This window comes from Hetaerina americana, unplaced genomic scaffold (genome assembly GCF_022747635.1).
Source record: "Hetaerina americana unplaced genomic scaffold, ioHetAmer1.1.p SCAF_5, whole genome shotgun sequence".
Lineage (NCBI taxonomy): Eukaryota > Metazoa > Arthropoda > Insecta > Odonata > Calopterygidae > Hetaerina > Hetaerina americana.
This window is the reverse complement of record NW_027287095.1, coordinates 44,409,353-44,435,296: the sequence shown is the minus strand read 5'-3', so window position 1 is coordinate 44,435,296 and position 25,944 is coordinate 44,409,353. Positions and strand designations below refer to the sequence as shown.

At 37.0% G+C, this 25,944-nt stretch overlaps 1 protein-coding gene across 1 annotated transcript in view; it reads left to right on the top strand.

The window, feature by feature from the left end:
• LOC139693651 (uncharacterized) overlaps positions 1 to 25,944 on the top strand; it is a 225,540-nt gene that overhangs the window by 93,956 nt on the left and 105,640 nt on the right. The gene's annotated exons all lie outside the window — the stretch shown is intronic.

Sequence of the window (25,944 nt, the reverse complement as noted above, 5' to 3'; positions counted from 1 at the left end):
TCACTTAGGTTTGCTGATGATCAAGCTTTGGTTTGTCAGTCAGCCAAGGGTAGGCAAACATTTCTGAGCGCCTTGAAAAGACGGTGCGATACGTACGGGAAAAGAATCCAAGTAAAGAAAACAATGGATATAAGGTTTCCTAGAAAGAGGTAAGCTAAATTAAATACTTAAATAGGAATCCTTAGAATAGAGCATGTGTCACAGTTTACTTATCTAATAAGTGTTTTGGGAAAAAAAGGAAAAGAAGTAGGGTCGTACAAAGAAGAATTTTGATAGGCCAAGAAGCTTACACGAGGAAGAGGCAATTGATGACAGGATCGTTGCGTGAAAATTTAATTTAAAAAATTAAAATTTTAATAATAAAGCGTGGTTTTGTACGGCGCGTAAACATGGTCATTAAAGCTAAACAGTATGATTAAATTCGAAGATTTTAAACGTTGGTGAGAACAAGGATAGATAATGTGTAATGGACTGAAAGGAAAAAAAACAAAAAAGTTCTAAATGTGTTGGAGGAAGAAAGGGGAATGCTGAGAGAAGTCCAAAAGAGGTGGGAAAAAAATGGACGCAGAGTTTTTTCATTGGAAATGGGATGTTGAAGACTGTGATAGAGGGGAGAACGTTAGGCGAGCGAGGAAGGACTAGGATAGGTACGATACGCTGTACGGAATGAAGGGAGGAAATAAGAGTGTGAAGCTGAAAAAGAGCAAATTGTAGTGTCGAAGTAATGTGTTTATGGAAGAGGCAAGGAAATGCACCGTTGTACCGTTGCATAGTCTGTGTTCATCGAAGGCTTTCCTTAATCGGTATAATGGCAATAACATATAATATAAAGATTTAAAATTACTACCTTACCTCGCTTATGGTACGAGTACGGGTTTTCAAACATTTCTGAGCGCATTAGGGAGACGGCGCGATACGTACGGGAAGAGAATCAAAGTACGGGAGTAATCAAAGAAACTGAGAGGACATTGCAGCTAAAAATGCAATAACCGGAATTATTTAAAGACAATACAACAAAATTATCCTAGACGCTACAAAATATCATGAGCACCGATTATTATTTCTAAAAATCATAAAATCTCATATGATAATCATCAAAATATGCACTAGCAGCAACCTTAAAGCACAAAATCGCAATTTTTCCAATCTTGTCGACATACGTGCAAACTCTTGGCGAGGCGAATAAAAACAAATCTGGTGCTTAAAAGAATCCACTCATCTAAAGTGCAATTCATAAACATCTCTTTCTGTCTTCATACCTTGAAATTTGCTTTGCCTCGTCCGTTAACTGACGAGGCTGTCATGAACATTCAACATGGAGTCTTTTAGTTAGCCCGCTCTCCGCCAGACGCACTTCCCCTGTTTTCCACAGTTCGTAGCGGATTCCCACGAACGTTATTGCAAAAACTGTATAGCAATTAATTACCACAAACTCTAGGCCTCTAAGGCCTTATCGCTTAACAGCAATCCATTCCGCTACTGGGTTTTTCGGATGGCCATATTTCCCTCTTCAGAATGCACAGCGGAGATGGAATAGTCTAAGGGTGAATAACCTGCCTCCTAGGGGAACGACCTGGGTCATAAATGTAAGAGATCGGCATATCAAGTACGCCACCAACTTCTCCCTAATATTATTATGCGAAATCAATCAAAACTTGTAGACCATTAAAATAGATGATCTCGTTAAACAACTACAAATTGAACTCATTTCAAGAAAAAACATTCTAAACTTCAATTACTTTGGAATTGAGTGATGAAGTAACATGAATATCTGTCACCGATAATGTATACATTTTTATAGCTATCTTTTAAGTATTCAAATTAGCAGGCCAGGCATCACTAAGTGAAAGTTCTTTGTGCCCATCGTAAAAAAATACTAATGTAGTTTTCCACAGCTTAACTTTGATTCGATTCGATGTTTCGATACTCAGTAGCGTATGAGGCTATGATAGTTTAACAAAACGCGAGCCCATATAAACCGTTGAAAATCACTTTTCCGAATAGATTTTGAAGAATGTATCTTTCATCTCCAATTCTGTTCAATTTCTAATCCCATCTAAAGTACTTGTGCATTGTTACTAAAAAAAATACAGCCCTCATGAACAATGCTTTTTCATTTGGGCTGATATGCGTTTTTAATCTTTTTAGTATTCACGAGGGCGCAGTAGTTTATCTATTTTAATATATAAAATACATGTAAGTAAGCTTATAAAAATCATCCAATGGCTCACATACTGGTCAGTTACCTCCACTTTGTAATGAAGCATTAATAATTAATATTAACTTTTTAAGTAAAAGAGGCCATTAATATTAAAAGAAGGTGATGACGAAGTGAATTTTAACATAAAAAACGCAGTTACTCATCTAGGCACCTAAGGTTGTGCTGAAAAGCTTAGCAGTTTCATTAAAAATATATAAATAGAAATTGATTTTCAAATAGAAACATAGCTCTAGCCAATGAAATATCATGTAAATCAACCATAAAATACGAGTCACTCAATGACTTAAGAGCCCATAAAAACAGTTGGGTGCGTTTTTTTGAGCATGAAAAACAACTACAACCCTCACTGTGCTCCGAGGGATCGCATGAAATTCCACATACGAGTACAAAGCGTAGGCTTGCCCATAGCTCCCTATATGACTTCACCCCAGTCCGGTCGAAGCATTTTCCTCGGGTCTTCCACCGTTGAAGGGACATGGAAGCTAGAGTTTGATGTTCAGTCACTGTTTATTTTTTAAAAGTATTTTACACTCGGATTGGGAATTTGAAACGGGCTCAGGGCGAAACGAGGCGCTCAATGGTGGCGTCACTGAGTGCCTGCATAAAATGACGCTTTTTGGCGTCAATTACCTCACAAAAGGGAGGAGCCCCAGTCCCCTTTAGTGTTTCATTAATTTGTTTCAACATTTTGTCCTTTTTATGAGACCCTATCGCGTGTATTCCTCAGCGCACGACAATGTAGAGCATCCAACAATCCTACACTCTTTGTTTCAGAGTTGAATTATAAAACTTTCAGCGCTTTGGGAGAGCGATGGAAATTGCCTGGCCTGGAAAATATTTGATATGCTTGCTCCGATGAATCTGCTTCGTATTTTCACACTTTCAATAGTCAATTAACTAGTTTTTCATATTTTTCGTAATTATCAACTTTAGGGCTGATTTTATTAGGCATGATTTATTAGGTTTGATCTCACGCGGAATGTTACAGTAAGCCTTACGATCGTCATACTTTCAGGATAAATATAAATGTTATGTATTTTGTATACATATGTATATACATGTATATATATATATATATATATATATATATACTATATATATATTGTATATATATGTATATATATATGTATTTAGCTTCAGTGTTACTATTTTATTTGTGTTCTATTGTGCCGTCCAAATATTATGATATGGAAACGAGGTGAGGGGGCAATGAGGAGATGTGGGGAGAGGGCAGTGGATCAAATAAATAGACAAGTTTTACATCGTGGGCGGTTGCAAGTAAGGGAAATATTAGGAAATTTGTCGCGGGGGACGCCAATGGGTTGGTGGATCTCAGAAGGTTTTTGAGATTGGTGGGTCGTCTGTATGCGCATTGGGGTAGTAAGGATGAGGTCGCGTCATTGTCATGTAAAATAGGAAACTGTTCTTTAAGGAAGGTTTTATGTCTGTGTGATCCGGGGAAATACGTGGTGCAAAGGTTGAGTCTTGCGTCATGACTCAACCTTTGAGGATGAGAGGAGAAAATGGAAGAATGTAAACAGAGAGTTAGGCAAAATGAAGGACAAAGAGTTAAATAATAAATTGAGGCGGGCGGCAAATAAAGCAAAGGAATCATGGTGGAAGACGCAGTGCGAGGATATGGAAAGTTTGCATAGGAAGGGTGAAATTGGGGTACTATACAGCAAGGTTAAATCACTATCGGGAAGTAAGACGGGAAGATATATGCTAGCAGTTAGAGATAAGGCGGGTAAGATAATAGTTGACACAGGAAAGATCCAAGAGAGATGGAAGGAATATATAGAAGAACTGTATAGTAAAGAACTTAGACCAACAAATTTAGACATAGAAAAGGAACATGACGTAGAGGAAGATAGCTTAGGTCCAGGCATACTCGACGATGAGATAGAAAGGGCATTAAGGGAGATGAAACTAAATAAGGCCGTGGGGTGGACAACATTCCTGCGGAACTACTGAAATGTTTAGGAAAACGTAGGAGGAAGAGGCTATATGGACTGATTCGCAGTATCTATGAGGAAGGAATCTGGCCGAAAGACTGTGTGAGATCAGTGTTAGTTCCTATTCCGAAAAAGGTATATGCTACATAATGTGACGATTATAGAACAATAAGTTTGATATCTCACGTAGCGGAAGTTGTTCTCAGTATTAGCACAAAAGGATAGAGGCAAATGATACTAGAGGATAAGGCAAATGATTACTTAGGGGATGGCCAGCTTGGGCTTAGGAAGGGGAGAGGTACGCGTGATGCCATTGCAGTAATGAGATTATTAATCGAGAGGAATATAGAATACAATCAGGACGTATTTGCCTGTTTCGTTGATTTTGAAAAGGCGTTTGATAGAGTGAATTGGGAAAAACTAATGAGTATATTGCAGAAAATAGGAATAGATTGGAGGGACAGAAGGCTTTTCCGCAACCTGTACATTACATTGCTGAATGAATTGGAAATTCAGTGTGATATATATGGAATGAGAATCAATATTAATAAAAAAAGGTGCGTTCCCAGAAAGAAAAAGTCCAAGCTTGACATCAAAAAAGGAAGGCAAGAACTAGAGCAGAATGAGGGAGAAGAATGCCCTAGGTAAAGAGGCTTTCACAAGGGGGAGAGAGTTGATGACAGGGACGTTGAGTAAGAATGTTGAGAAAAGACTCGTTAAAACTTTTGATATGCAGCTTCGTTATGTGCGACGCGGAAACGTGGTCACTGAAACAAGATGATAGAAGTATATTAAAGGCTTTTGAAATCTGGGTGTGGAGATGAATAGAGAAAGTGAGAAAGTAAAATGGACCGAAAGGAAAACAAATGACGAAGAACCATGTAAGGTGGGCGAGGAGAGATGTTTCCGAGTCACAAAATATTTAGTTCGTAGTTGTGTCCTTCAAAAAACCTAGTCACAGTTGCCACAATAGAATGCCTTCGTAAGATTGGAATTCTATTCCAACTTATCAAAACTTGGAAACAAATACAACTTAACACGCATATTTGATCTCTTTAAATAGAATAGAAAAGATTATGGCATCACAGAAAACTAAGTACGCTCTCCAAGAATATCTCTGATAACATTGAGATCCAATCTCGAAATGCAAATGTCAAATCTGGACTTTAGAAGATCGCTTTAGGTGTTTGAAGGAAAAAGGATTGTCCAAATTACTTCATTAAGCTGATAGTCATTCCTCAAACAGGGACAGCTTAACTAATTGTGTTTTTGGGAATATAAGAATGGGTTTGTAAATTGGTGCTATATATTTGATAAAGTATCGCAAAAATAGTATCTTTTCAGATTGAAATGAAAGTTAACGCCAAACATTTAGAAAGGGATTTCTCTTAAACCTGTAAATGTCTTTTGTTAGACTCATTTTTCATCTCAATGTATCTCGTCAGTTCTTCGAATAAATCGTCGATATGCTGTCCAAGATGAGCGCGCCCTTGTTCCAGAATATTTCAAGATCCCCTCCTTCCACGGCACCTCCTCTTTTAAGGAGCTTTACTCCTGATTTCCATTGTTCTCCTTTTCCTCTCAGGCAAATGACATCGTGAAGCTTTCTTTTCCTCCATTTACCCCGGGTAACCTCCCCGGCTCCAGCGGCGTAAGTCCTTTAGTAAACAAGCAGTCGTCTCTCCCTTAGTTTTTAATGTATGCTCCTTTCTCTCTCTCTCTCTCCCTCTCGAGTCTCCACCCTCCGCGTCCTGCGACGGGGTGAATCAGAAAAAGCGAGAGAAGAGGATGAGTTCGGGATTCAAAGGCCTGTTACCATGGTTATTTCTTCCCACGCACGTTATGAAGGCGGATTTTTTTTTCTTTCGATTCCCAAAATCTCCCCCTTAACCTCTCGCTCACTGCAAATCCCACGTTCCACCCACGCAGCTCTCCCTTCCACGCCCCGCCGCGCCTTCCCGGGTGTTGTGACGGATTTGTGAGGAAAATGTTGCCCGGCGGACCTTCCACAGATCGCCCTTGGGTCCTCGTCCTTCTCTCGTTTTATTAGGGAGACTTGGGAATTTGGAAGGGGCGGTTGGCGAAGAGGGGAGAGGGGGACGGAGAATCTGTCCATAACCTTGAGCTGCTATTTGTTCTCCTAAAACTCGGGGGATAGAAGACCGAGTTTGACCGAACCGACAATCCGTATCCGCCGGTGAGCGGCTTCCCTATCCCTGGGAGGGGATACCAAATCGGGCTCAAATTTGGGGTGGGCAATTAGAGAGGGCACAAGCATGTACGGACTTCCCTTCCAATAATAATAATGATAATTACCAGCCTCTAAGATCCCTCTTGAACCGAAAATTTATCAACCTATTTTATAACTACGATATTTTCCACATTTGGTACCTGTAACCATTTAATCCCCGGCTTTAATGGATTCACAAATCAAATCAATAAAGCAATGTAACAAATAATCAAAAGAAAAAATAAATGAGTTTACGCAAATCCAAGAAATAGCGGGAAACGTGTGACTAAGATGGGTAAATCACTCGACCACAAATCGAAGCATCCTTGTCTGAATCACGGTCAAGATGATTGGTCTTTACTCAGTGAAATTGTCTCTTTTGAATTCCCTAATTAATGAAATGACTAAATTGACTGATTGAGCTCGTTATGAGTTAATAATCCTAGGATTGTTCTGTTCTAGCTGTCCAAGCCATCTCGTTACATATTCATTTTTTATTCCTGTTAAGATTCTTGCTCTGAGATCTTCTATTAACTACTTCTCTAAATTTATCCTTGGCCTACCTCTGTAATTATCCTTTTCTTATGTTTCCTTCATGTTTGGTCTTCAGTAAATTATATTGACTTTGGATGTAGCTAAACAGCTTTTCTTTTTTTTTGTTTAAGGATCACTCATGGGACACGCAAAATAATTCTCCCTATGCCAACTCTTCGACGTACGTACTTATTTATTGATTGCTGTTGTAAGGCACCTCATTATCCTCTCTCTGAAGTACCATACATGTATTTATGTCACTTCTAAACACTTCTCCAGAGTCTCAAAGCAGTAGAAAAGTGAATACCATTTGATATTTCCATGAATCACTTCCTTAATCCCTATGAATGGATTAATGTCACCAATAATTATTCATTTTACGTCACAGTCACTCCTCATCCAGCCGAGCGCGTGCAATTGCTTCTGTCACCGAATCAGCGAATAACGCCCGCGGCAGAACGAATACGCTATTGTCCATTTTATGACACTGGAATGGGGGTTGAAAAACAGTTTTTTTTTTATAAGAGCTGCTCTCATTTTCTCACTGAGACTGCATTGCGGTGTGGTTTTAATTGGCCGACGGGGTTCGGCACGGTTTTACGCATTCCCTCCAAACTTAGCAACTCCAAACAAAAACGTTTCCGAGGCTGAGCAAATATTAAATTTCGGGAATAATGGATTCATATGTGATAAATATTAGAAAGAATATGGAAATCCTATGTTACTTTACCTTGTGATGTTCCATTTTCAAATTCCTTCCTCTTCTACTACATGTAATATACTATAATGTTCTGATACGATTAATTTACATCCTTTTACATAGTGGCAAACATATTTATGGAATAAAACTTAATATGAATCTTTATAGGAATTCCACGCATAATATGCAAAATTCTACTCACGATCGGTGAGGATTGTCAGGGATACCGACTGTAATACCCAATGAGGTTCTCCGAAATTAAAAACCATTTCGTCTGTAAACGTCAACTGTCAAAAGTATTTACAGGCAACATCCAATACGTGCACAAGGTTATAACCGGCGATTTTAATGATACTCAAAATATTTACCAAATGTATGTGAGTGGGATTTATTCAAACCGTAATGGAATGAGTGCGAATCCAAACACGAAGCTTTCATAATACCTAAAAAAAGTCCATAGTGACTTTTAAACTGAAAAACGCAGTTTTAACAGGAATATATCATTTGGAACTCCCGTATTCAAAATTTATACATTTTTTCAACAAAAAAGTTTAAAAAGCAACTAGTTTTACTATGCCAGATTAATGGAAACTTAGTAGAACAACTTTATGGCTACTTATCAGAACCAGAAATCGAAAAGCAAGATTAAATGTGCGCCAGCCCCTGGAAGCTTCCTCGTTCATCGCCATAATCTACTTAACCTCCCTCACAATAAATTATACGCCAAGGCAATAAATTGTTTCACAAATTAAAATGACTCAAAAGCAAATTTTTAAAGCCTAAAACGAGATGAATCGACCAGCGCGGTGCGATAATAAAATTTCCTTTACTCCCATTGACCATCGCAGGATGTAAATTCCTAAGCTGGCGTTTATTGGATAAATCCTCTTATACAAGCGCTGAATAGTATGCGACGAATGTTCCGAAAGCTATGTGGATGCCAAATGATAAGACACAAGAAAGCAATTTTTTAGATTTAGAGCAAATATTTGTAGACTGAAATTTTTTTGCACAATGAAAGGATCACGAGATGCTTGTTGGGAAAAAGTGGAAACATTTTCAATTGAAAAATATTTGAGAAAAACGATTTGATACATATGGATACGATATATATCATTCTTGGCTATCATTAATTGCCTAATCCACTTCACTTGTCGTTTAAGTGTTTTCCATCACAAAACAAGTTTGAAGTCACATAACAGGCCAATCAATTACCAAAATGTAATATGATTCGTGATCATAAGAAAATAGACCGATTACGACGATTCAGATGATTTCAAACAGAAAATATAAGAAGGTGATACACATCCCTTAATAATGTTTTCTATCTTCTCCTTCATAACTCTGAATTTACCAGCAAGATTGGAAACCTCTTTGGCTATCTTTTTTTAAACTTATTCGTATGCAGAAGTAACTTTATTTTGTTTAACGTCCTTGTTCCATTGAATCTAAAACTTAATTCCAAGAATTTATTTTCCTTCCTTCAGAGGGTAATTTCCAAAACTAGAAATAAAATGCGCAAACCGAAATGATCACGAAATGAGTTTTCCACCTCATGAGTTCCACCTGAAGTGGCCCTAAAATTTGACGAACACTGGAGCCGCATTCCGTCCAAGCATCACCTCAAGTGCGTGGCTGGCAATTCACTAGGCCTCTCTCTTGGCGGAAGAGCAGATCGGAATTTTCAAAGATGAGGCATTTCAAGCCCATTAATTCAGTTACCATCAACCTGGACGAACACCAATGGACCTTTTCGCATTAATTGAAAATACTATAAATTACTAAAAAGTAACCGAAGCAGAGGAGGAAATTTAACTATACTGTAATACTTTCAAGTGACCTTTTGAAAGAAAATCATTATTAGAACCTTCATTACATATTTGACTTGGCGTGTAGCTAAAAACAAATCCAGCCTACTTTTCGGTAATCATAAATGCTGACGTTTGTTGATCCGTCATTAGTATAACTTTTGTACATATTCAGATGCAATGTTGGCAAACAAAATTACTTAAAGCAAATTTACTCAGTTAAAATTAGCATTTCATAATGTAGGGATAGATAATGGAAGATCGATGATGAGCGTAGTGCTATGATGTTTTTATAGATATTGTTTCAGCAGCACTTCAGAAAATCTTTGAATTTATTTTGGCTATTATTATCATATGTATAAAGGCAATGGTTTCAAAAAATAAATTTACGAAGCAGAGATTCCGCAATGTAAACTGCTGTATGGAAAAGTTTCATAATTTACTTTTCTCAGAATTTAGTTTAAATAATGAAGATTGAAAAATGTTTTCCCTGAGAGCCGAAAATGAAATTGGTAGTTGAAAAAAGCGGGGGTGTAAACGATTTCAATTAAAATCTCTTTAGTGAAAGCGTAATAATTGAGGGACCCGTATTAAACATTACTCGACAGGACACGATGGGGCATGCAGCCGCCGACATTGTAGGAATTTTAATAGTAGACCGCTAAAAGGAAATGGTTCGTCACACCAAACGGAAAGTCCAGGAAATCAAAGGATTACCATCTCGAGGTTGGAACAGCTTTGAGGTCCCCAAGCTTGGCAGCAAACAGCTCAACTCAATTTTCACCGCGACGGGCAGCGAGTATTGTGGGTTGCTTAGATACGAGGCGGACGAATTTAAAGTTGGTTGAGTTTTCGGAGAAGGCGCCCTTCATGGTCGAACGCGTCACGCGCCAGAGAGGAAATGGACGGGATGGTGGTGCTGACGTGGGAGAATGGCAAAGGCCATGATATGTCCCAAGGATACGAGCTAGCGGACTTTCATCACGAATCGAACGTGCATGGAGCCGTAGAAACGTGGATCAAGTGGGATTGTTTGCGGACGGATGCTTGCTCAAAGCTTTGCCCGAAATGTTAGGGCCAAATTTAGAACAAACCCAGGGACGAATTAAGTTTGATACTGCGTTTTTATGTTGGGATCGAAATTCCTTGCTGCGGAAAATCCGTCACGGTAACGCTGACAAATAACCTACACATTTTAGCCGGTGGCAGGGACAATTTGACATCATCTAACAGCTGAAGGACTAACAAGACTGAAATCTTTATTGTTACAAATTCGATCACATCTTCAGGACTCTTGAAAATCCATGGTGACCTAATGCAATTCTAAGATGTTTCTGTCTAAGAACTTCACCGTTGAGCGGTCATTTTTTTTAGTAAAGTAACGTAATTTGAGAATTTACTGGTTGACTTGACCGTATTTTGAACCCAAATACTGTCGCGTAGTACGACGAGCAACTGAGGGGTATGGGTACCGATAGCATTTTTAAATGACATTTAAAAAATTAAATCTGCTACTTGTACCCAAACGGTGGCGGCAGGTACTGTGACAAACCATTTTTAACTACTCTTGGGCCATGCTGCAAGAATACTAAGATTTATTTATTTTATCAAAGCTTTTCCAAGTACGTCGGCAATGAAGCTTAAATCAAAAGAAAATTAAATATGTAATTTAAGTACAAAAGAAATTATGTACTCCGTATAATAATATAAATAATATGCATAATAAAATTATAATATAAATACATATAATATAACTTGTAATAAGTCAAAATTTCATACTAAAACACATACATGCCATATACGTGCACACTATACTAAAACAAATAGGTGCCATCCGAGTTATGTTTAAGCAATAACTGCCTTTTTTAGGCATTCTACAGAAGTTGTGAAACTAATCTTCATGACTTCAATCATATCATAATATATTTTATTTGGTTAGTGCGCTTCGACTATTATTCGACTCGTATAATCACGCATTCTTTTGCACGTATCCAATTTGTAGCATATAGATGTTTTCACAACCCATGTTTACTTAATTATGTCCAGAATTTTAGCTTGGGCTGTTCCCAATGATATATTTCGAGATTATGGTAATCCAGTTGACGAGAATTTAAATACAAACAAAATAAGAGTAAAGCGGTCACTTTTTGCATTATTTTTCAGTATTTTGGTCGGAATCTGCAAATTTGCGGAATCTCCCAGTGGTAATTTGATGCCAATGAATATCAATTGTACATTTCCAGTAGAAACACAATTAACAATCAACATATAAATTTTCTCACAACTACTCCGGAAGTTTACTTCTCTATACTCGGTACGTAAAGTTAGCACATTGCCAAATTCAGAGGCTATCGATTACGAATTCGATAATTTAAAGCTCTACTTTGTGAAAATTAATGATCACTGAATAAATATGCAAGGTATTTTTTTCTCACAAAAAACAAATGAACTTGGTTTTTTTAAGTGCAAAAACACAAAGTTTATTTATTCAGAAAACAATCGATTGCTTTACCTGTTGACCTTTAAACAGAATTTTACAGGTTTGGGTGTAAGTAGAAGTAGAAATTTCTTTCCACATTGTTAGTTCGCATTCCATTAATTATTGGAGAGGAAATACATAGTTTATATCCGAGAATTTTTCAATTATACATAGGGCCTTTCCGAACTTTTCATAACGTACTAAGAAAAATGTAATTAAAATGTCAGAATATTTTCATTTCGTAAGACCTGATCAATTGAAATTTCAGCATATCGATGGAAAACAAATACCAAGTAGGTGAAAAGAACCCTAATAATATTACACAACCCTAATATTACCAGAGGTCTTAAGGAGCAATGGGAAGCTGATGAGTTTTCTAAAGCTGAGTACTATTTTAAGATAAAATATTTTCAACGATTTTTTCAAGAGCACTGAAAATTTATTTCTAATTCCCAATTTGTCTTTCCTCATTAGGTTTTCTATTTCATCAACTATCCTTCAGGGCTTTCTTAAGTAATGAGAATGCATTAATTTTATGCACAAAAATGATATATAACAAAGGTATCAATAAATTTTTCTTGCTTCGAAATAAGTTTGTAGGTTTCTTTTCTCGAAATTAAAATGGCACAATGCCTAAATATATGTTGATATGACTGTCAAATTTTGGCTCAGTAAAATAACGATAGAAATGATCAAATACTTTTAATGGGCATTCAAAAAATATTGAAAAAATGAAAAGTACGAAGACCCGTTATTAACAGAATGTTTTTCTTGACGTTTTTCCCGCTCTGTGCTAAAATGGTGAAATGATAAAAACCGCTGGGGCACTTTAAATTAAGAGAAGAAAAGAGGACCTACAAATACTTAGAGGAACATTTTCTATGGATAACTTATAACCTACGCATTTTATCCGAGAAAATGAGTATTTTATTTTTTAAATGTGTTAAAATAACGTCACTGCGGATACTTTTGTCTCATAATACATGCTAAGTGGTACAGGTAAAAATGTGGAAGTTTCCAAAAATTAGGTCCAAAATAATTTATAGCGAGTCAGCAAAACTCAAGATTTCTTCAGCAGAGAACATCACTCGAGATGAGACTCGCACCGCAGTACGTAGCGCGTGAAATTACCTCGCTCAAGATGGGTTAAAACACTTTCCAGGACATGATCCTTCAATTTCCTTATAGATGTAAAAAAAAAACCTTCCACACATTGCATATTTTCTCATTTCGTGTTCGCAAATGGAGTTGCACGTTGAGAAAAGTTTTAAATGTTAAACTTACCCGCTGTTAGGCAGGGATTAGGGCTGAGAATAGCAGAAAACGTGGACCGACGGAAGCCGGCAGGGATTTCATTTTATACGTCAGCGTACGGCTTAGCCTTATCTCAGTGCCACATTTCAGCCGGTCCACATCGAATTTTCCTTCTGCAAATAAGTTTAGTAAGCCTGTTACATTAATTATGACACTGCTGAATTTTGACTCTTCCATCCATCGAGGGGAGAAAGTTTACCAGAGAATAAACCACAAAGGACGCTTATGGAGCTCATATTTCTTGATTATTATGATGAATTATTATTATTCCGAGTGATTTCGGGCGATTGGGAATATCGAATAAGGAATTGTATAACTCGTTCTTCTTCATCCATACTGTATTCACTCCATTTTTCTGTCTACACTTCATCTTACAATCTGAGGCTCTAGCCCTCTGTATAATTCTACCTTAGAAACGTTTCAGCACTAAAAGAGTTCTTTCTCGCAATTATTTTTATTTTAAATTATAAAGAATGCATAAAAAGAAATCTACCTACACATTTGCTAAAAGTTACTACTGGTCAAGCAAAGTCCACTTACAGCAACAGTTTTTTATCTAATTTATGATTTCATGTAATATGTGTTAGTTGAAAGACAAACCTTTGGCAAATAAATAAAGCGATTCCACATTGAGAAGAAATTACAATACATCTTTTTGAATATTATATCCAAATAAATTGTTCCTATGGCCTAAAAATACGATAGAATATTCTATTCACGTGAATATATACATTTTATGGCTAATTTTTTGTATCCACACCAGTAAATAAACATTTTTATAAACCCAGCCATTATAAATTGCGCAATTGAGATAATATTTTAGGGTGATAGCTGGAATCTGGTCCTGATGAAATACCTGTAGTATCTGGTCAAGAATTCCAAAACAGAAAAAATGGCAAAAAAGTGATAAGGGAATATTATAGAGTATTTCCGTTGAAATAATGGTCTATTTACTTTATGATTAATTATCCTTACGCTATATTTTTCGAAAACTTAGCACGAGGATGAAAATGCCATATTTATTCTGAGAGTTCATCAATATTTTGTTTCACAGTGAAAGGTGAGCCTTAAACGTACTGAACACCGAGGGCCGATTGCGGCGTGGTTCACGTCAGTATTCAAATAAAAAAGGACATTAAAGCAGAAAACTTGGAGGCACACTAAGATTGTCATCGATAACGAATATTTCTAACTTTTATTTCGTTGTAAATATTTACGAGCCATTACTTTGAGAGTAATCACCGAAAAAACGCAATAATGTTTTTTTTATATTACACTTAATCCTCTCCTTTCCTGTGTCCTTTTAAATTTTTCTGAAATTTAAAAAAATACCTTCATCGAGGGCTTTAATATTAATGAGGCGTTGAGTCGTCCCGTAAATTCCGTTTTGCAATGGCGATGAGCTCATCGATTATCGCATAATTCGTAATTTCAGCAGAAAACGGAAACAAATGTTTGCAAAAGGAAGTTTGTCACCGACAATTTGCATCGGATTCCCGTTATTGATTACACCCTTTCATATTTTCCCAAAATTTGAGTCGAAATTCATAGCATTCTTCGTCGCTGATTGGTAGAGCAAGAATCAAAAGAATAAGTTTTTTGTTGCTTTCATGGAAAATCAAATCTCAAAAAAATGCCCTCGATTTTCTTCTATAAACGATATTATTAATGAGCGGTTGAAAAATAGGCGACAAATCTAATGCTACAGATTTTAGTAGGGTTCCTAGATAAAAATTCTTTGGGGAAATATTATGACTGCGAAGATGTGGTTTCAAATTTCACCGCAATTGGTGGATGGGTATAAACACGAGGGTCATTTATTTCTGAAATTTCGAGTAGTAATTTGAAATAAAATGAGATTATAACATGGCCGCAGTGATTTGGGCTCCAAATAAAATTCCGTGAAATTCCATATGATCGGGCACGTTAAAATGAATTATATATACGACCGCAGATGAGATGATGACATCAGTCATTCGGCGACACAGAAGATGACTTGAGGGCAGAGTACGAAAAAACAAGCAGTAAAGATGAAAATATAAAAAAACTCACGTGGTTGTGTGATTGTGAAATTTGTAAAGGAATAGTGCTTTATTTCGCCTTTTCTATATTTATTTTTCGTGCTCTTTTCCCCGATTAAACCTATTTAAATTTTGAGTGGTACACACACAAGTTTAATTGCAACCTGAGGTATTATGAATTAACTAACAAGAGGTTGATAATAATTAAAAAATATCAGGGTAAAGTTTTATTTCGATAAAAGAATATTAGAGGTTGCAAAGGGATGTTGAGGTACTATGTTATTTTGGCGAAAATATGAGACAAAAATGGGAGTTTTTATGCACGGAATGCCCAGTTAATCTACTTGATAAAATGTCATCGATGAAAGGAATATCTCAAGATTTTATATAATTCATAAAACATTTGGAATAAAGGCAGTATTTTTATTTTAGTATTAAAAAGGTTTCCCGAACTATGGGGATGTCGAAATATGAAACTCACGAAACAGAGAACATTTGCCAATTTACCTTGCACAATCTGACTATCATAAATAATTCCTATAACGTAAAGGCTAAACCAAAATTTAAATCTTTCATATTCATGCATTTTTACCGGAATTACAATTATAAAGTCTAATATCATTTCTAAGTCCTTCAACACATGCAGACTATAAAATTATGCATCAATGGAATGTCTATAAGAATGAATGTCAAATTTACACAACCCAAATTTTGATAACCTTAAACGTAACTTAATTATTAATTAATTATTTAATAAATAAATATTTCTTTAATTAATAATATTCAATCAATTTTTTAATTAATAAATTTTAATTAATTTTGCGGTTAATTATTTCTAATAAAAAAGTCAACATCTATCGATTTACGAGGGCTGTCCAGGAAGGAACCTCTGTTATGCTATAAAACATTCATTGGAAAATATGTATACAGGAAATTTATTATTCTCATCGCAAAACTACATGCCTCCACTATTTTTATACATTTTTGCCAAACAGATTTAAACATTTTTCATATCTCTGAACTAGTTAATGAATTACTTCAATATAAAATTCTACCGCCTGAGATAGCAGCCAACCGAGGACGGCATCTTGAAGTTCCTCGTCGAGATGAGCACAAAAAATATATTATCCTCACTTTTCAGTCATTTTTTCATGCAAAAGATTCTTTAAAATCTGTGGAAAACTTTCTAAAGCTTTCGGATATCGTAAAACGCCGGTTTTCATTCGTCAATTTTCCGGCTCAATTCACTGTTCACCGCAAATGAGCGGCCACTGCTGCCATCATCACGAATATTTGTGTTCACTAGTAAACGAGCGACAACTTAAATATAACTCATGATATTTGGTTTTTCCAGGGCACAAATTTCCCAATGAATATCAGCAGCTGAGTTTTTTTATAAAAACCTTATCACTGAAGGGACTTCACATTTGGCGGTAATTTCAATCGTATTGTTCATTCTGACTCCCTATTTTGCTATTGTTAACAAACGACAATCGACGAGCGTCGATACAGCGACCATTCGGCTTTCTCCACTACTTCTCACGTTACACTTAAACATAGGTTACTTTCTGGACAGGCTTCATAGACATATTTTATCGCGTTTTTACCATAGGGAATATTGATTGGGTCAACTCCAATTGTAACATCTTGAGTTGTTACAACGCATGTATATATATATATATATATATATATATATATATATATATATATATATATATATATATATATATATATGTATATATATATATATGTATATATATATATATATATATATATATATATATATATGTGTGTGTGTGTGTGTGTTTGTGTGTGTGTCTACAAATGCACACACACGCGCGCGCCGATATCTCTCCGATGACTCAAAAATGATTCTTTATAAAGGGTAAACTTATGGAAGGATTCACGAAGCCAATGAGCCAAGTGATTTTTTTCTCGGTAAATTATTCTTCTTGGGACATTTGGGAGACATTATTGCAGATTCCTTACCATTGTATACATCTATAGTAATTCATACTAGGCTTATTCATACATTATTTATAAGATTACGATGAGTGGCATAATTAATGTCGATCGAAAACCCGAGGTACTTTCACATTGATTATGCAACATTTGAAAAGAAATGAATGTGTTTATTTAAAGGTTCCTTTATCTTATAAATGAATACAACCGAGGATTAAGTAATAAGCTGATCACATCCAATTTTACTGCATTATTATTGGCTAGTCACTTTTGGCTTGTTCTCCAAGTCATATTTATTATCCCTCAATATGCCGAGACACAACGCCTAAGTTTGCCACATTATTAACAGCAGAGTTTCAAGTTTATGTTTAATCCCGATTCAAATTATGCTTGATGATTCTCTTTTTTGTTTATTTTCAACAAATACATTTGACCATTTTTTATTTGCATGAATTTCTAAAATTTTCCTCATCGAGGTTTTTCCTGACGTGAGTAATAAAAGAAAACTATTTAGTACCCTTATTCGCGTATGGTGCCACTGAAATATATGAAACGATTCATGAGCAAAGGTGAATAAAATTGATAGTAATTACTCAAACCTAATTCATTCGAATCCTTTTATAAAAACAGTTCAGAATTCGTTACCACCTCACAATTTGAAGAGAAAAATAGAGCATGATCTACATTAACTTCTGATTATCACTGCCTTTACCTCAGTTTAAATTAAATTCAAGTTTATAAGAGATTATTGGGTTTTTCTTTTAATTTTTTCTAACGTAGACTCCATTTATTATGATTACACCCTAAAAATGATTTTTCAAAGCCTCTTTCGCTGAAGACGTTTTACCGATAGTACAAGTACTTCACGAGAGCCGTCATCGATTGATCCATCCATCCAAAGACAAACGACTTTACGACTTTACTGAGGTATGTAAACGCCAATTTCAAAAATAATAGCATCTGGAGTCATTCAAATTGTCTACCAAATGGGTTATCGGACTGCTCTAACTTGGAACACAGTTTCTATCATTCAGCAACTTGGAGAACTACCATTCTTCTTCACGGATGACCGCGAGAACGAAACAGGAATATGACCCAGGAGCAGCATAAACCCATCATGAATCTAATTAAAAACTGAGCAACCATAATCTGAGAACTATATATATATATATATATTCTATAGAAACTAACACAATCCTTTAAATGGCGTCGTTTAATTTCTTTAAAACTTTAAAATAGCATAATTTCAATGCAACTGAAGTACAATATTCCGCAAATATTCACATTGCTGGCTTTCTTTAGATATGGGGTATAACTTTAACTTTAAGTCGACACCATTACGCCCGCGACAGTTTCCTTTTACTGCTCATAGACTTACGCGTCCTTACTTTAAGTTGGAAGCCTCGTTGAGTAGGTTGTCGTCGAAGTGGATGCATTTATTTAAATTACGCCACATGGTGGACAACTACCACTCCCTTAAAGACATCCCCGCGTTGTGGCCTCGGAAACGAAGCCCCGTCGTCCCTACTTGTCCAGAAACGTAGGGAAGTCGCCCAACGAGCCGAGTGGATTGGACGAGCGAGTGTATTTCACCGGCGCCGGAATGGGCCCGACGCTGTTGTCCTTGCTACACCGACTACGCTGCAGTAGAAATGGTAAGCGAAAGGAGCGGCTGAGGGGGAAGGGAGTGAATATAGGGGGATCTTGGACGACCCCACAGAAGGAGTAGTCGAATCCTACCTCACGTATTGCTCCAGGGTGCGCGCCTCCCTCCGACTCGTTATTTTTTCTCCCATCCGACGATGTTCTCATTTCAAGGCGTGTCATTTACGCGAACTTTCCTCCCTCCATCTCAATTCCTTCTCGCCCCTCTTCCCATCTTCCCTTATACCCGCTCTGCCATGTCTCCCCACACTCCGCCACTCCGTCCCCTTCACCGTCTTGATTCCCGACATTTACAGACGTCTCTCCACCCTTCGTTTTTTTTCTTTTTTTGACTCCGTAAACGTCGATCGGTTTTTGAATAAATATTGGGGTCCCCGAAGAGGATAAATGACGACTGTCGTGGATATTTTTTCCCCTACGCAATTGCGTCAGGTTACTCAACCCTTTTCCCCATCATTCAGCCATCTTTTACCGATATCACTGATTTTGGGTATATTAAGAAGGAAAAACTGCTGGGCGTTCATCTTGAAATCCGGTTTGATTTGTGAAAGATAATAGCCTATAATAAATAATAGATAATAATTCAATGAATAGGCTAATCGACGTTAACTGCGTAAGGAATTAATCCATGTACTACTTCATCAACTAGGCCAAATTTGTCCTCGGAAGACGGTTATCGAAAATCGAATGTGATCGCAAGGTAAATAAATTGTTGATCGTATTAATGGGTCGAGATCTATACAATCGATTGCTACCGAGCGATTAGGTTACCTACGAGGTGGAAGCCAAATCAAGTTAAGTTCCCGTTCTCTCTCTCTCTATCTCGCCCATTTGACGCTGTCAAGCTTATCCTTACCGGAGCCACTGTATCTCCATTTTTCTGGATTCCGTGCGCGGAATGTGAATAGGGAGCGAAGACAGCTCGTGATCACGAGCTGCCTTCGTAGGATTTTGAAAAAGTGCGTCTTAAAAGGGATAAGGGAATGGTCACCATAGGCTCAGCAAGGAGGATGTGGGCCGCACGACGCCGAGCGGACGGAATATAAACACGGGACTCAAATGGTGGACTCAATGGCCACTTGCCGTGCGTGAATGTCACAACTTCCTGCCCTATCGCTGCCCATTTGCCACCCCGCCACACCAGGGTGCCACCCGGCTCCGACCTGTTTCTTTTACCCCGTCTCCCACCGCCGACATCCGTTCCACTCCTCGCAGCCCCCGCCAACTCCTTCCTCTTGTCCCCCAAACCTCCAAGTACGGACGAGGGAGGAATGGCGGTGCGACGAAAGTAACCCGCGGAGGATGAGGAGAGTGAGTAGGGAGAGCGAAGAGGGAAGTTCCAGGAATTTCTCCCGCACGGCAGCTTTCTGCTTTTTCTTGTTTTCCTTGTTAGGTGCTTCCAAAGATGCCCTCTCCCTACTCAATGTAATTTTTTCATGAGAGTTAGCCCATAGAAATACTCAGTCATTATTCCTCGTTGTTTATTTTCGCCAAATATCTTCTGTTGATCCACCTCGGGCGCTTTGCTTATGAAAGCAAAGAGATGATACGCCTTCCAGCCTCGCCACTCTCTACAATTTTCCTTTAAGAAAACACCACACCTTCCACGCATGCCAGTGAGAACAATAAAGAGGACATGCTCTTTGACTCATACGTTTCGACACAAAGTCAGTGACGGATACGTATTTATCATCTTTTGTTTGAAATTATATTAGTTGAATTAAAACACAAATCATTAGTTATTCCACACGGTATTCATTTGTACACGACCTGGGTTTTGACATAAAACATTGCCATCAAGTGAACAAATGATGACTTGTGCAAATATGTGTCATCAGAAAAAAAGAGGATAGAGGGGGAGGATACTTAAGAAGGGGGTGGAGGGGCGCAATAAAAAGGACCTCCCAGACGAGGTTGACGTTTTACGTCGAAATCTTGGTAGTATCCAAATGAATATTGCGTGGAATAATTAAGAATCCAAATATTTGTGTTCCAATCCAATATGAATAGATTCCATCAAGTTACCTCTGAAACTATGAAGTAAGTTGATTTATTACTTGCTAGACATGGCAATTTAGGGAACGATATAGTCTCAGCAGTCGTCGTTATTTTTAACAAGAAACTCTTACTCTTCATTATGATAATGAGTGTTTTTGAGAATCCCTCGAAAATTACTCAAAAACATCGATGTCATAGGTTTAAGACCTTGAGAAATCTTAGACATGCTAAACAACTGAGTCGCCACGTGACAAGACGGAAATATAATATGCCTTCTATGTGCATAAATTGCTCCAAGATACTATTGCTAAAATATTTTAATAGGTGATTCATCCCTTATTCCCCATTTAGTTGATTACCTTCTCTTCTAAGAGGTCTCTGCCTGAGTTATCATAATTGTATATTAAATCAATTATTTATATTAACGCTTAGGATTCCTTTTACGATAAATTATTGAGTGGCATTTTACGTTTCAATGTTAAGGTTACCTCAAACAAATTGACTTCTTAATTTAGTACATTAAAAATGTATGCTCTGTTCAGCAATAGTGCACAAGTTATGAAATCTATTTATTTTTGTAATAGCATGCAGAGTATTAAATGACGGTAATTTTTAAGACAAATTGAAATTCGAATTCATATGAGTGACTATTTGGGTATACTTCGGATTTGAAAATCATTCGAGTCTCTGTAAATGGAATACACCGGCCAACCATAATTAAGAGGTTATATAAGGAGTCGGAGTCTAAGTATCACATGAGCTGTATGGTACATGTTCATTAAGAAAGCACGAGACCTTCAACCATATATATTCTGGGGTGCAGGAGATTCTTTAACCTTCTCCAGCAAATAAGAACTCCTTCCACATTTAATTTTTTAATTAATTCGTTCTCATCACTAAATATACCTGTCTCCCTATCTGACTCCAAATATAGTTACCTTCATAATTCCATGAGGAATCCCCTTGACCTGTATAAGCCCTCTAACTTCTATCCTTCCTCCATTGTTAGGACTCCCTTCACATTTTTCAGATACTTCAGAATTCTCTCCTCTTTCGCAACACACATTCAATTTCTCGAGGACTTCAACCATTTTTTAAATGGAGCGTGCAACTTAAAACTTGCTTTAGCTTTATTCACTAGTATGTCTCCGGATGATATTAAATTAGAATAATGCTAAACCATGAAAAGGAACAAATTTCCATGGGATGCGCGGGTTTATATCACGTCAAAATTGGAAAGATAAACGGCATTTGAAATACCAGTGCAAATTACCTCAATGAATTTTCAGGTTCTTCCGACTATATTTTTGGCATTCTTTCGATATATATATATATATATATATATATATATATATATATATATATATATATATATATATATACACACACACACACGAGATTTATACACGATTTATATACACGATTTATATACACGATATATATATATATATATATATATATATATATATATATATATATATATATATATATACACGAGACACACACATATATTTGGCAGAATCAAAAACTCATTACACCTACCAAGCGCCAGGGATTAAATAAACAAAATATTAGCATCGAAAACGTTTTTGTTTAAGCATACAAAATTTTGCTCATTTAAAGGACTATTTATCTTCACGAATTTCTTGAACCGAAAACAGTTTCCTCGTCCTGTGGACCGGCGAAAAAAAATGACGGAAAGATTATTGCCGGAACAAGATTTTTTCTAGTTTCCCTGAAACAAAAATACACTTTAAAGAAAACAATAGTTAAAGTTACCACAAGAATTAACGAATATTTCGGAAACATTAGATCGTACAAGTCTCTTCGATTTTGTGTCACAAAGATGAGATCTCTCATATTTCTTCCTTTCACTTTTTCATTAAAATCTCGTATTTCTCCTCTGCTGGAGATTTCTCCACTTTCATTACCCTCTCTCGATTCACCTCAACCAACGTCGCTCTCTATTCCCTCTATTGTCTCGCACTCTTGGACTATAGACTCCTCCTTCTGCCCCACACACCCCTCTCCACCTTTCTCCCAACTCGAAACCGACGAAAACCCGCAGCTGAGCCACGCTCATCAAAGGCAAATACTCGTTAACGCACTAGTTAATTACACACATAGTTTCGGAAGGAGTTTTGTGCGGCGGTTCCACGTCCGGTGGCCGCTTGAGCAAATCCTGCCCACCTTGCTCGTGATATCGGGCAAACGGGACTAGGCAAGCATTGGGAGCACCTGGGCCCTGCGTTTTCTTAGCAGGGTGTTTCTCTTCAATGAAAAATATGTACATTCATCATTCCTTTTGCAAACAAAGAATCCATTTTAGTTTCTGACATAATACACTGTGGGGTTGGCTACAAAAATATTCAGAGAAAGAAGGGTGACCAAACTTTAGACGGGAGTTCATTCCTCCGTTGGAAACACTTCCTTTCAGCGCAATGAATTCCTGTGGAAGATATGATGAGTTACCTCTTACTATGATGTGGCAAATATTTAAACCTGAAGTTAATAACCCGATTCAGAATTCCCACCGTTGATTCCTATTTTATAACGTTCATTTAGTGTGATATCTTTGATTTTAAGCATCCCATACGTACTGTACCATTGTTTCAACAGATAATTTGATTGATTTCAGAGAATAGATTTGAAATTTTTATGTTCTTCATATTCGTCATGCTCAATTCTGTATTAGATGGCTTTGAAGAATTTACGGTATTCCATCTCTCGAGTACAATTTAACAAGTGGTAACTTGCAGCTCGCAACTACTTGTTCATACTATCCAAAGTGGAAATGAGTCCAAGGGCATTTTGCACTGACAGATGGTACCTGCATCCAAAAAAATACGACGGAAAATTCGTCTGAACAACAAATCAATTTTTTTTAATTATACGGTGCACGAGACGTAATAGTACAAGCATTGGCTACAGTAGGCGGTTACATTTCCTTGAGTAGCTTCATAACAAAATGCCAGTCATATTAAAGAATTTCTATGAATATTCTATAATTTTAATTCCTTGACAATTTCCCTTTGCTGATGTTTTCAATGCCTTTTATTTTTCACTATTCTAATTCAATAGGTAAGATATTGACGATTTATATCAATTCCCGCTCTTAACAAATTCGTAAATATTCATTTTTGTCTATAACTAGAACTCCATCGCCTTATCATCTTTCTCAATTCTCCGCATTTTATTTACTATGACTTCTCTCTCTATCTCCCACTCAGCATCACATCTGTCGTTTTGTTATTACTTCGTCTGTTTACACTAAAGCAGCCTCGTTCACGACCTCCTCTTCTACCTTCTCGCGTTCGCGTAGTAATACCTTCACCCCTCTCCCAACTCCCCTCCACTTTAATGAAACACTCGGAACTCTGAAGATATGCTCTCGGCTTTTCCATCCCGTGAAAGCTTTCACCCTAGTTTGCCGTCTGTCGTAGCCGCGAGGGACGAATGAAAACCCCCCTCTTGCCAGAAGGGCCGTAAAGGCTAATCTGACTTCACCAAGATGTGCCACACTGGCGGCCCCTCGCACTGAAGCCGGTGCCCTATCAAGTGGGACATTTTAAGCCTCGAGCATGTATTCCTGCAGCGGCGAGACGAGAAGATAGCGGGACGCCACCACGCATTGATTACGGAAGCTGATGGCGGTAGTAAAATTTAAATCGACGCGCAATGGAGCGGTTAAATCCCAGAATGGCTAAACTCCCAAATGTCGCCCCGAGATACCATGGGTTTCCATACCGACATCACCGAGTTCACTTGGTTTTTATTGCAGGGGGAAAAGCAGTTCAAGATAATTTTTCCTGCTAGCCACCTCTTGATCTAATTAAGTCATTCACATTTTAAACTCAGGTAACGTCCCTTTCCTCTCTTCTTTAACAAATATATCATCAGCGGATTCAAATTTATCGGCATGGGAAAGTTAGAACTTCTAAGTACTTTTGTGAATCTCTAAGTATCTTTTGTGAAAAGGTATAATATGTATAAAAAGAAATTTCGCACTAAGAGTTAGAATATTGATAAACTTTAAAGTGGATAAGATTGTGAAGTAAGGCGTCGAAGCATTTTTAAAGAAGAAATAATTTATTGAGAAAAACGAAACGGTTTAACAATTAAAAGTTAACCTTTTTTATGCTTTATATAACCTTTGCGCACAAATCATCACCCTCAGCAGCATAGTGTTAAAATGGTGCCAAAAAAAATTAGCTCAAAAAAGAACCCCAAAAAAATTACTGTCAAAGTTGAAATTTTTTATATAAATAAGGTTTGCAAAGTCATTTTATTGAAATGAAACAAGTGAAAGATGCCCATATCGGTATGAGTTCAAAAATTAGAAACAAGCCATAAGGATTGAAAAAAAATATAGTGCAATGAATAAAATAGTGAACTGAGTGAAATATTTAAAATCTGCCTCTGATTGGTGACGGCTTAATCGGATAATTCGTATTTATCCTATGATTAGGTCACTGTCTACACAGTTTTAGGAAATACAATAGTTCTTTCTCCGGAAAACGACTCGGAAAAGTTTTATTTCAGTGTAGCGCCAAACATTGAAGCTTAAAATTCGTTCGGAAATTTATCTATGGCCACCATTGATCTTTTCCAGAATACCATTCTATCATCGCCATTTTCACCAAGAAATCACTTAAGAATAAACCTTCGGACATATCTAATTAACAATAAGTTAACGCCAGGGTTGAAAACCTTAAGAATTTGAATGGCTAGCGGAATCGTGTAATATTTTTACGTAGCTCATGCCCAAATTGCTATTGGAATAAAAATCTTTTCTGGGTGCCAATTCAGTTTTATAAACAAACATGAGCTGAATTATTTAAGCCAAAATTATAGATTTAAAAGATAAAAAATAATAGCTTCTATTAAAACATTAAAGTTGACGTACACCCCGTGACCCGAAACGAAGTCTTTTTGGTGAGATATTACTGAACAGTATTTTCTCGTCGAAGCATTTAAATTTCCAGAAATGCTGTCTGCCAACTCTCACAAACACAAACAATGCAAAACTACGTCCGTATGCAGAATATTGAGGCACA